We start from the raw sequence: 10192 nt of genomic DNA, 5'->3' as shown, positions 1-10192 counted from the left end.
CAAGAACATCCTCGATAATGAAAATACTTTGCAAAAGCTCAGTCTAAATGACAGACTCTTTCTGTCATTTTCTTTTCAACTTGGAAAAAATGCCTGGAAAACTTGACTAATTAACATCAAATATATCGAATTAGGCATTTTAAGCACATGGAATATTTAAAGTGAGAAGAACAAAAAGAATATTAAATCCCTGTTCTCTATGGAGTTCTTAATTTTATAATTTATCTTGTTATGTGGCCAAAGAATCTATTTGTCAGGAGACTAATTCCATCTCTCATCTCATCCTCAGAATTCTCTATCTGATATATCTGGTGATTGGTCAGAATTTCTTTCCTTGTTTAAAACATATTTTCTTACTTTTTCCTCAGGGACTTGCCTTTTCTCATTTCATGTGGCTCTGGTGACTTGAGGAGGGGCTACGAAGCATATCACCAAGGTGCATCACCAAACACAACAGTGGGCACATGACTACAGGTAGCCAATCACATTCTACTTTCTAGTATTTGTTTCTTGGATGGAGATACCCAGAGACAGAAATGGTTTAGAGATGATTCATTCAAGGGTGGCCCTACAGAGTTAGCTTAGGATGTTCTGGTCCTAAAAACCAGGCAGTGGTTCTCCAACTTCAGCTTCTATCAGAATCACCTGTAGGGCCTATTATAACGTAGATCACTGGGCCCCACCCCTAGAGTTTCTGATTCAGTAGAAACTGAATCAGATATGAGGATAAGAAATTGCAATTCTAACAAGTTCCAAAGTGATACTGATATTGTTGGTACAGGGACCACACTTTGAGAACTGCTGAATTCCAGAACCACCCTGGATCCTTCCTTTTGTTGAGTTCTGGTTTTTCAACATGTTTTTCAATCTGAAACTATCTAGTGAATCCTTCTAACAAATACAATTTTCTTGTTTAAGTTACTATAAGTCACTTTGAGTCAGATTCTATAACTTGTAATAGAATTTTGAAAATATGGATTTTATGAAGTATGGGATGCTGTGACACAATGGATTGGATTTTTTTGGCCAATCTAATGCTTATATTTGCCAACATCTACAGAAGCATGGATGAAACCTTCCATTCCTTACCCTCTCTCTCTGTCTTACCCTCTCTCCAGAGCTTAGGCTCTGGAGTTGTCTATGGTCCTCACACTCTCACCCCAGCTCTGTCTGAATTTTTCTTGCTCCAAACACCTGACGTTGAGCCAGCTCCTAAATTCATAATCTCCTACACTGGTTCCATCCAGATGGGCAAGAGCCTTGGCTAATCCCATTGTCCAGGAAGTCTCATGTTGTCTTACCTCTTTGGAAACAAAATTACTTTGCTTATTTGTTTAAATCTTCATTTCATTTAACATCTAAAATAAGTCTTATTTTGGATGTTAAGTTATAGTGATGGCCGTCTTAAAAATGCTTTTTTGCAGTTTCCTTAAAATGAATACTTATACCAAGGACATTTTTCTACTCTACTGAGAGTAGGTTTTTAAAATTTTTACAAAATGCTTCAGCCAGCTGCCCTCTCTCTCTCTTTTGAATTCAGCAGCCCTCAAGCTGGGCTGAAGATGTCTAATTTTTGCTGGTCTTCTACAAGATGATAAACTTTAAACTCAGACAGCCTGTGGACATAAACTTAGAGGAATACCCCTTTTATCTAACAAATTCTTACCATTCTTCTGGGGTCTCAGTATAGATGATGACGCCACCTCTGGGAAGTTACTTCCTGCCTCAAGACTGGAGTTGCTTCCCTGGTGTAGTTCCCATAGCAACTTGTTTTGCTCCTATTATAGACTGCTTACCAGAAGTAAAATCACATGTCTGCTCACTGGATTCCTCCTCCCTCCACTCTAAGCTTCTTGAGGATTCTGTTATTATATTTCTGGTATCCAAGATAGTGCCTTATCTGCTGGGTATTTAAAAATATTTATCGAACATTATGTAGATATAGAGTTTATCATACTCTGTGTATCAGGTGGTATGCTAAGCATGAGGTACAGTTGTTTTTGTCTACCCAGCATCCATTTCCTCCTTCTTCTGGTAAATTCACTCTGGTATTTCTGGTAAAATCACTTGTCCTGCATCCACTTTAGGCAACTAGGAGTGGCATATGAATGAAGTCTGGTATTTTAAGCATCTTTGACCAACATTCAAAGCAAATTTCTGCCTGACTCTAATTAATGACTCATAAAGTAGTGAAATGAGCAATCAGAACTCTGAACTAGCTCAAAGGGGCTTTTCTACAAAAGTCCTTCATATTTCTGCTCAGGAACAACTGTCAAACTCCATCAGTCCAAAGATCCTCTTTGGGGTGCCTATAAGCCAAATTCTCTAAGAGTCTTCTGGCACACTTGTCAAATTGTCAACTCCCACCCTTCTAACTATAGTGACTAGTTTGGGAATAGAAATAAGACCCAAGGCAGGACATCAAGAAGCCCACATGAGATTTTAGCTGGGACTGTTGGCAAAGAATCTCTTTTTTTCCACTGAGTTGACTGAGCCTAGAACTGCTACTAGCCATCTTTGCATTCTCATGAGAAGAGCTTGCTTGGCTCAAGCAAGGGGGATAAACTGTCCCAAAGTCACACAATTAGTAAGTGAGAGAATGAAGAACTAGAATTTGATTCATCATGGCTACAAATGTGAGGTTCTAACCACTACACACACTGCCACTCATATCAGGGGAATATAAAACAGAAAGGCCAATTAACCCCTGAAAATCATCAGGACACACAGCTTATTAAGAGAACTCTTAATCTCTGGATCCATACAGTTCCATATGCAAAATGTGATAGGATAGAGATGGGGCAAGGAATCTGGTATGTTTTCTTACCTGGAAAAGCAGAATCTACTGACATTCATTGAGCATTAACCATGAATATTTACGTAGCATAACACAGCTCTCCTCTCAGTAACTTTTCATCCTGTTTGAGATTTCACAGAATCAAGGACTTCTTAGAGATTTTAGAAATTATATTCTTATTTAGTCACCTCATATGCCTTGAGGGGGCCTAGAGAAGGAAAATAAATAGACTGTTAGAGGCCGCAACATTGAGAAAAAGAAAAGAAGGTGGGTCTGGAATTCCCTATCCTCCCTGACCAGCAGCCTAGGACTGTTTCCACCACGGTTCAGGATTTCTGTAGCATTAGCTGGTTCTGCCCATATGTGACTAAGATTTGCTAGGAAATCTCTACCATTCATTGAGTGCCAGAACTACACCAGGTACACTTAATCATAAGTGTTCTCGGCCTAACACCCCATCCTTCTAATGCAACTCATACCACACTCTGATTTTGATAAGACAGCTGGCATAAACTTAGCGGCCATCAAGTTCAATGGTTTACAAGCCTTTAAGAGAAATTTCATGAGAAATTGATTCGAAGGCTTTAGAACGCAGGAAGAAGGAGGAATGAAGGTCCACACAGGAGAGCCCAGCTAGTTTGACCTTTAATTTGGTCCTGGAAACACTAATTCACTTCTGCCAAAGCACCGTGGCTTAGAGTAGATAAATACTTAAGCACTGACGTTTGTCAGGCTTAGGTACAAATCCTTACTGTGTGACCTTGGGCAGGTTACTTCACCTCTCTAAGCCTCAATTTCCTCATCAATAGAATGAAGACGATAAAAAGCACCTGCCTCAGAGTATTGTTGCAAAAATTAAATATTTTTTAGCACATAGTAAGGATTCAATATAGATTAGCCATTATTAGCATGTGTATCTACTGCACATGCATTTTAATAGAAAGGCAATTAAAAGAATGTCTGAATTATTGGTACCCAAGAGACCATTGTTCCCAGAAGTGACTGAAAATTTTAGTAACATTCTATATTTTGACTTCATTTGCTAGAGACTTTGTCTCTGAAGATCCAGTCTCTCAGATCCCTCAATAATTCCTTTTTACTTTTGCTTACTTTTCCCTTTCTGTAATGCTCAGGCACATACTAATTGCACTGTGTTTATGTGTGGAACTGGCCTCAGGTGTACATGAATTGTAGTTAGACATTATCTATCTGCCTTCCTCCATGCTTCACAAATTTTAAACCTTCTTTTGTTTTGGACATCTTCTTTCATGCTAATGCTTGTGAGTTTGATACAGTCTCATTCTTAAGATGATCTAATTTTCAGGAAGACCCTTCTATTCCTAATTCCTTCTTCATGCCTTGTATGATATTGTGATTTATAGTAAGAAATATATACTTGGTCTCCTATTTCTGAGGACAAATGTGCCTTTTGTTATGTTAATGAGGTGACTTTAGAATTACACCTAAGGATGAAGGCTGGTTACCAAGAGAGTCAACCATGTGATTAGAGGGTTGGAACTTTCAGTCTCACTCCCCACCTTCAGGGAGAAGAAAGAAGCTGGAGGGTCAGTGGTTTAATTATCATATCGACGTAATGAAACCTCCATAAAAAAAAAAAAGGTAGGGGTTCAGAAAGCTTGCTGGTTGGTGAACACATGGGGATTCCGGGAGAGTGTCACACATGGAGAGGGCATGAAAGCTCTTTGCCCTTTCCCTATACCTTGCCATATGTAACTCTTCCATCTGGTTGTTCCTGAATTGCATCCTTTTATTCAAAACAAAAACAAAAACAAAAACAAAAACAAAAAAAACAGTAATCTAGTAAGTAAAATGTCTCTCTAAATTCAGTGAGCCACTATATCAAATTAACTGAACCCAAGGAGGGGGTTGTGGAAACCTCTAATCTATAGCCAGTTGGTTAGAAACACAGGGGATAACCTGGGCTTTTGACTGACAGCTGAAGTTGGGGATGGGGAGTGCAGTCTTGTGGGACTGACCCCTGAACCCGTGGGATCTGATGCTATCTCCATGTAGATAGTGTCAGAATTGAGTTGAATGGTAAGATACCCAGTTGGTATCTGAGAAGTGCTTGTTGGTGTGGGAATACCTTCCCCTGGTGCCCTGCCCTCTACCCCCACCATCGGAATTGGGTACAGAAATTTTACTTTGGCTTTTGCTTAATACATATACCTTAGTGCCAGGCAATACTTTACACTATTTATCAGGCATTGCCACTTCGATGCAAATAATAGGTTAAATAGGGATCTGAAAATATCTTTGACTCACTGGTCATAGGAGATGGCTTAAGACCTTGGGATACCACTGAAAATTCCATAAAGCAGAAAAAAAAAAAACAAACCCAGAACAAGAAGCTGGAGCTTCCAAAAACACACTTCTGGCCCTGATTTCATATGAACAATTTTATCTAAATGATATTGATGCAGTTAGATGATGATGAAATTTAAGCCTTTTCAAATACTAAAATACTGGTGAGACATAGCTCTATTCTCCGTTACCCATTGTTTGCTTTTTCTGTTGCTGATAACTTTTGAAAGTTGTAAATGTTTCTTCTGTTTTCAATACATATCATAAAATTCCTCTCTCGTAATAGCCGCATGCAACTTGTTATTCTCTTAAAAGATTGTACAATTTCATTAGAACTAGAAAGGGCTTTTGGAATGTTACCAACCTGGCAACATTCATCTGCCAGTAGATCTTGGCCTTAATGGGACAGGATTGAATTGGATTAAAGGGTTAGACCTTTTGAGTGAATGATCCAAAACTTTTGGAAGAATATCAACAATGTTTGCCAAACTGAAACAGATACCTGAGAATACAGACAAGTGAAAGATCCTTTTCTCTATTTGCTTTTAATGGTACATTATTTATTTTACCAGGAGCCCAATAATATGGTTTCTTAAAATGGTTATTACTTGGCTTTAGAAATTTCAAAACTCTGATATGTCCTCTTACTCAAAAGAATGATACCATTCTTTGCTTTTGAATTTTAAAATAGTTGCTTTATCTTTACATTATAACTCAAAGTGTTTTCTGTCTGATATTTGCTGAGCCCCTAAAATAGTGGTTCTAAACTGGAGGCACTTTTGCCCCCTGAGAGATGTCTGGAAACATTTTTAGTTGTCACAGCTGGGGGTGGATTCTATTGGTATCTACTGCGGGGTAGAGGCCAAAGATCTGCTAAACCTCTTTCACAGGACATCCTCCCATGAAAAAGTATTATCTAGCCCAAAAGATTAATACTGTTCAGGTTGAGAAACCTTGCTCTAGACCCTGTGAGAACCGGAAGGTATAAGAACCTATTCTTGCCTTGGAGTTCCTTAGAATCGAGATGAATAGACAGTCCTTCTAAGGTGTGATGCTTGCATGGGATGTATAGAATTAATCTCTCAGTCGACATCTATCTATCCAACTGGACTGTAAACCTTTTGAGGCAGGGACCATACTTAATTATTTCTTTGTTAGTTAGATCTTCTCTGAGGGAAAACAGAACAATGGTAGCACAGTTAACCCTTAAATACTCAGCAAAATAAGGGTTAAAAGAAGTAGCAGATCCAAAATCATGTTTGAAAAATATGAGTCAAAGAATGCCTAGATGGATTTTATATAAATGTAGGTAAAGTTATATACGGTAATTTAAAATGTATTTGCCATTCTCATAGGCATGAATAGTAAAATTAATCAATAGTATGTAATAATTAAAAAAACTAAATATAAATTAATTGATGAAAAAATCACCCCTAAAGATGCTATGTATTAAAATAGTATGTTATTGCCTATTTCTTAGCTAATAATATCTACTCCATCCCAAATATTAAAAAGGAAGCAGAAATAGGTCGGAGATACAATCCCTAGTATTTATTTGCTCCTTTCCTTCCTCACCTAATTCCTTCACTGTGTATGATGGAGCCATAGCTCTAACTACATAGGAATAGAATATTTGCTATCTTCCTTCTCATGTCTTTCCCTGTATAGACAGCCTCTGCTTTGGTCTCAGGAGGAACTGTAATCAAAAAAGGGAGTGCTACTCTGCTTGATTGTGGAGGCAAAGGCACATTCCCAAATTGTAGTGCATACCCGTGACACTGATTATTCTGAAGTTTCAAACTACCGGTATTCTGCAACATGGAATTTTTATTTCTTGGTGATTTTTTAATAATATTAATTTTCACCACTGTACTGCTTATTTTAAAATAATAACCATGTTAAACTGTAAACATATACATCTTTCCCATATCATCAAAAGTTAATATTTGTTGTCTTTAGTGCAAAATAGATTTAATTTTTATGTAAAAAAATATATATATATAACCAACTGAGTATACGTTGTTAAATCCTGAGTAAAACATTCTAAAAAATACCGATGAATGAAATTTCATTACAATTTTTTTCAATAAACTGAGTTAGGTCCAAATTTGTCTTCATGGTTTGATACTAAAGCAGTAGGATAACATAGGAATGCCTTTTAGTTCCAAAATACTAAGAACCAATCTGTGGTTACTTTATACATTAATACTACTATAAACCTAATGGTACTACAGTCAGTACATGCTGTTAATTTATTTGTTCTTGGCCAGAAATGGAAATATTAAATTGAAATAAGATATTATTTGTCTTATGAAGAAGAAATGAAATACCAAATTGTCCAACTCCCTAAGCGGAGAGCAAGTAGATATTCTTCTGCACTGAGAGGCTGTCACCAGGTTGTAGGAATGAGTTAAACAACAAAAGCATTGCTAAATCTACTACTGATTTCAAATCACACTTATTTAATCTGCCAGTGATGACTTTTGGTAACATATCCGCCTATACATAACGATTCCCATGAGGACTCAAAATCTTATAATCATATGGAAAACATCCAAAGGAAAGAATTTTTTATGAAGAAGACAGAAAATCTCTTTAAAGGAATTACAAATATGCATTAAAAATAGATATTATAGTCACTCATTTTACAATGCTTGAGAACATTAACTTTTGGAAAGAAAATTAAGAAATTTAATTGCATATTGACTAATTTCAGCATTTTAAATAATATTTTACTAAAGAAAATATTTTCTTAAATTAAATTTCAAGACTACAAACCAAATATGTAGTTTCTTATAGTTGGAACCCAGAAGAGAGAAGAGAAAGAATAGAGCAGAAAAAATATAATTGAAGAAATAATGACCAAAATGTTTCCAGATTTGGTGACAGATAAATATATGGATTCGAGGAATTTAGCAAGGTCAAATGAGAAATACAAAGAAAACTACACCAAGGTACATCTTGGTCAAACTGTTAAATGCTAAAGATTAAAAAAAAAAATGTTAAAACCACAAGAGAAAAATGATATTACATACAAGGAATAATTCAAAATATTGCTGTCTTTTTATCAGAAATGACTGGTTAGAAGAGAGTGAAATAGTCTTTTAGAGCTAAAAGAAAATATAAACTGTCAATCTAGAATCCTATGTCCAGTAAAAATGTCTTTTAAGAATAAATGTAAAATATATTTCCAGATTAAAAAAAAAACACTAAGAGATTTTATCACCAGCAGAGCTGTACTACGAAAAAAAATAAAAAATTTAAAAAGCAAGCAAAAAATCTCTTTGGGCTGAATACAAATGACATCAAATAAAAACATAACTTTTCAGAAAAGAATGAAGACTACTGGAAATAGAAAATGTGTGAATAATTAAAAAACAATTCCTTCTTAATAACTTCAAGTGCATATGATAGTTTAAAGCAAAACTTATCTATATAGTGGGCTTTTAACATAATTTGACATGATACACACAAAAACTACATCATAAGTGATGAGGGGGCAGTACATAGACATAAATGGTTATAAATGTTTTAGAATTTTACATAAACTAGTGCAATGTCAATCCTAAATTGACTGTGACAATCTAAAGGTGTTTATTTTAATCCCTAAAACAACCAATAAAATAAAATACAGATAGCTATAGCTTAAAAATCAATGACTAAATTAAAAGGGAATTATAAAAATTTTCAATTAATCCAAATGAAAGCAGGAAAGGAAAAATAGGAACGAAAAAACAGAAGAGATAAACAAAAATTAAACTATAAAATAATAAATTTAAATTTAGCCATGTCAATAACTAGCTTTAAATACTAATGAAATAAACACTCCAATTTAAAGGAAACTTTTTTCCAAACAAATTTAAAAAGCGTGACCCAACTATGAACATTCTATTAGATCAGTAGGTAGTAAATAGATGGAAAAATACATACCGGTAAGCTTAAACAGTAAGCTTAAGAAGGTTGAAGTGACTATGTTAATATCAGATAAATGAAATTTGATGACAAAGAAGAAAAAATAATAATAAAGAGTCAATTCATCAGAAAGACATTAGAATTATAAATATGTATGTCTCTAATAGCATAATTTCAAAATCCATGAAGAAAAATTGGCAGAACTGAAGTGAGAAAAAGACAATTCCATCATCACAATTAATGATTATAACACCCCCTCTCATAAACTAATAGAACTACACAAAACTATCAGAAAAAATATAAATGATCTGAACATTACTAAACACTTTATTCTAATTAGTATTAATAGAACACTACACCCCAAAATTATAGAAGCCATACATTCTTTACAAATGTTCATGGTATATTTACCAAGACAGACCATCTTCTAGACCACTAAAAACTCAATAAATTTCATAAGATTAATATCATAATAATTATGTTCTCTGACAATAATATTAAACTGGAAGTAAAAAAAAATAACAAGATATCTAGAAAAACCCCAAATATTTTAAAATTAAACCACATGTTTTTAAATAATCCTTGGGCCAAAGAATAAAATAACAAGGGAAATTCGAAATATTTTGAATTGAAAACAATTAAAATACAACATGTCAAATATGAGGAATGCTTTTCAGTACTTAGAGGAAATTTTACAGCAGTAAATGTTCATATTAGAAATGAAGACATCTAAAATCAATGATACGAAGTTCTTTCTTAAGAAGCTAGAAAAAAGAAGAGCAATGACTAAAATAGAGAAGAAAAACGCTAAAGAAAACAGAATTAAAGAAATAGAAAAATAGACAAATAATAGGGGAAATTAGCAAAGTCAAAATTTCATTCTTCGAAAAGATGAAAAAAATTAATAAACCCCTACCTAGAAATAAAGAGAACTCAAATTACCAATATCAGGAAAGAAAGAAGGTTGTATTTCTTGGTCTGTGTGCTGGTTTCATGGTTGCGCTCCTTTCATAAAAATTCATGGAGGTGTACACTTATGATGTGAGTACTTTTTACACATATATTAAACTTCAATAAATAATTTCCTTATTAAAAGGTAAAAAAGCTCTGACAACATGAAGTACTTTGCATAGATTTTTACTGGTTCTCAGTTTAAAG

Source organism: Pteropus alecto, unplaced genomic scaffold (genome assembly GCF_000325575.1).
Source record: "Pteropus alecto unplaced genomic scaffold, ASM32557v1 scaffold10, whole genome shotgun sequence".
Classification (NCBI taxonomy): domain Eukaryota; kingdom Metazoa; phylum Chordata; class Mammalia; order Chiroptera; family Pteropodidae; genus Pteropus; species Pteropus alecto.
The sequence above is the reverse complement of the archived record's forward strand: the minus strand, read 5'-3'. Positions refer to the sequence as shown.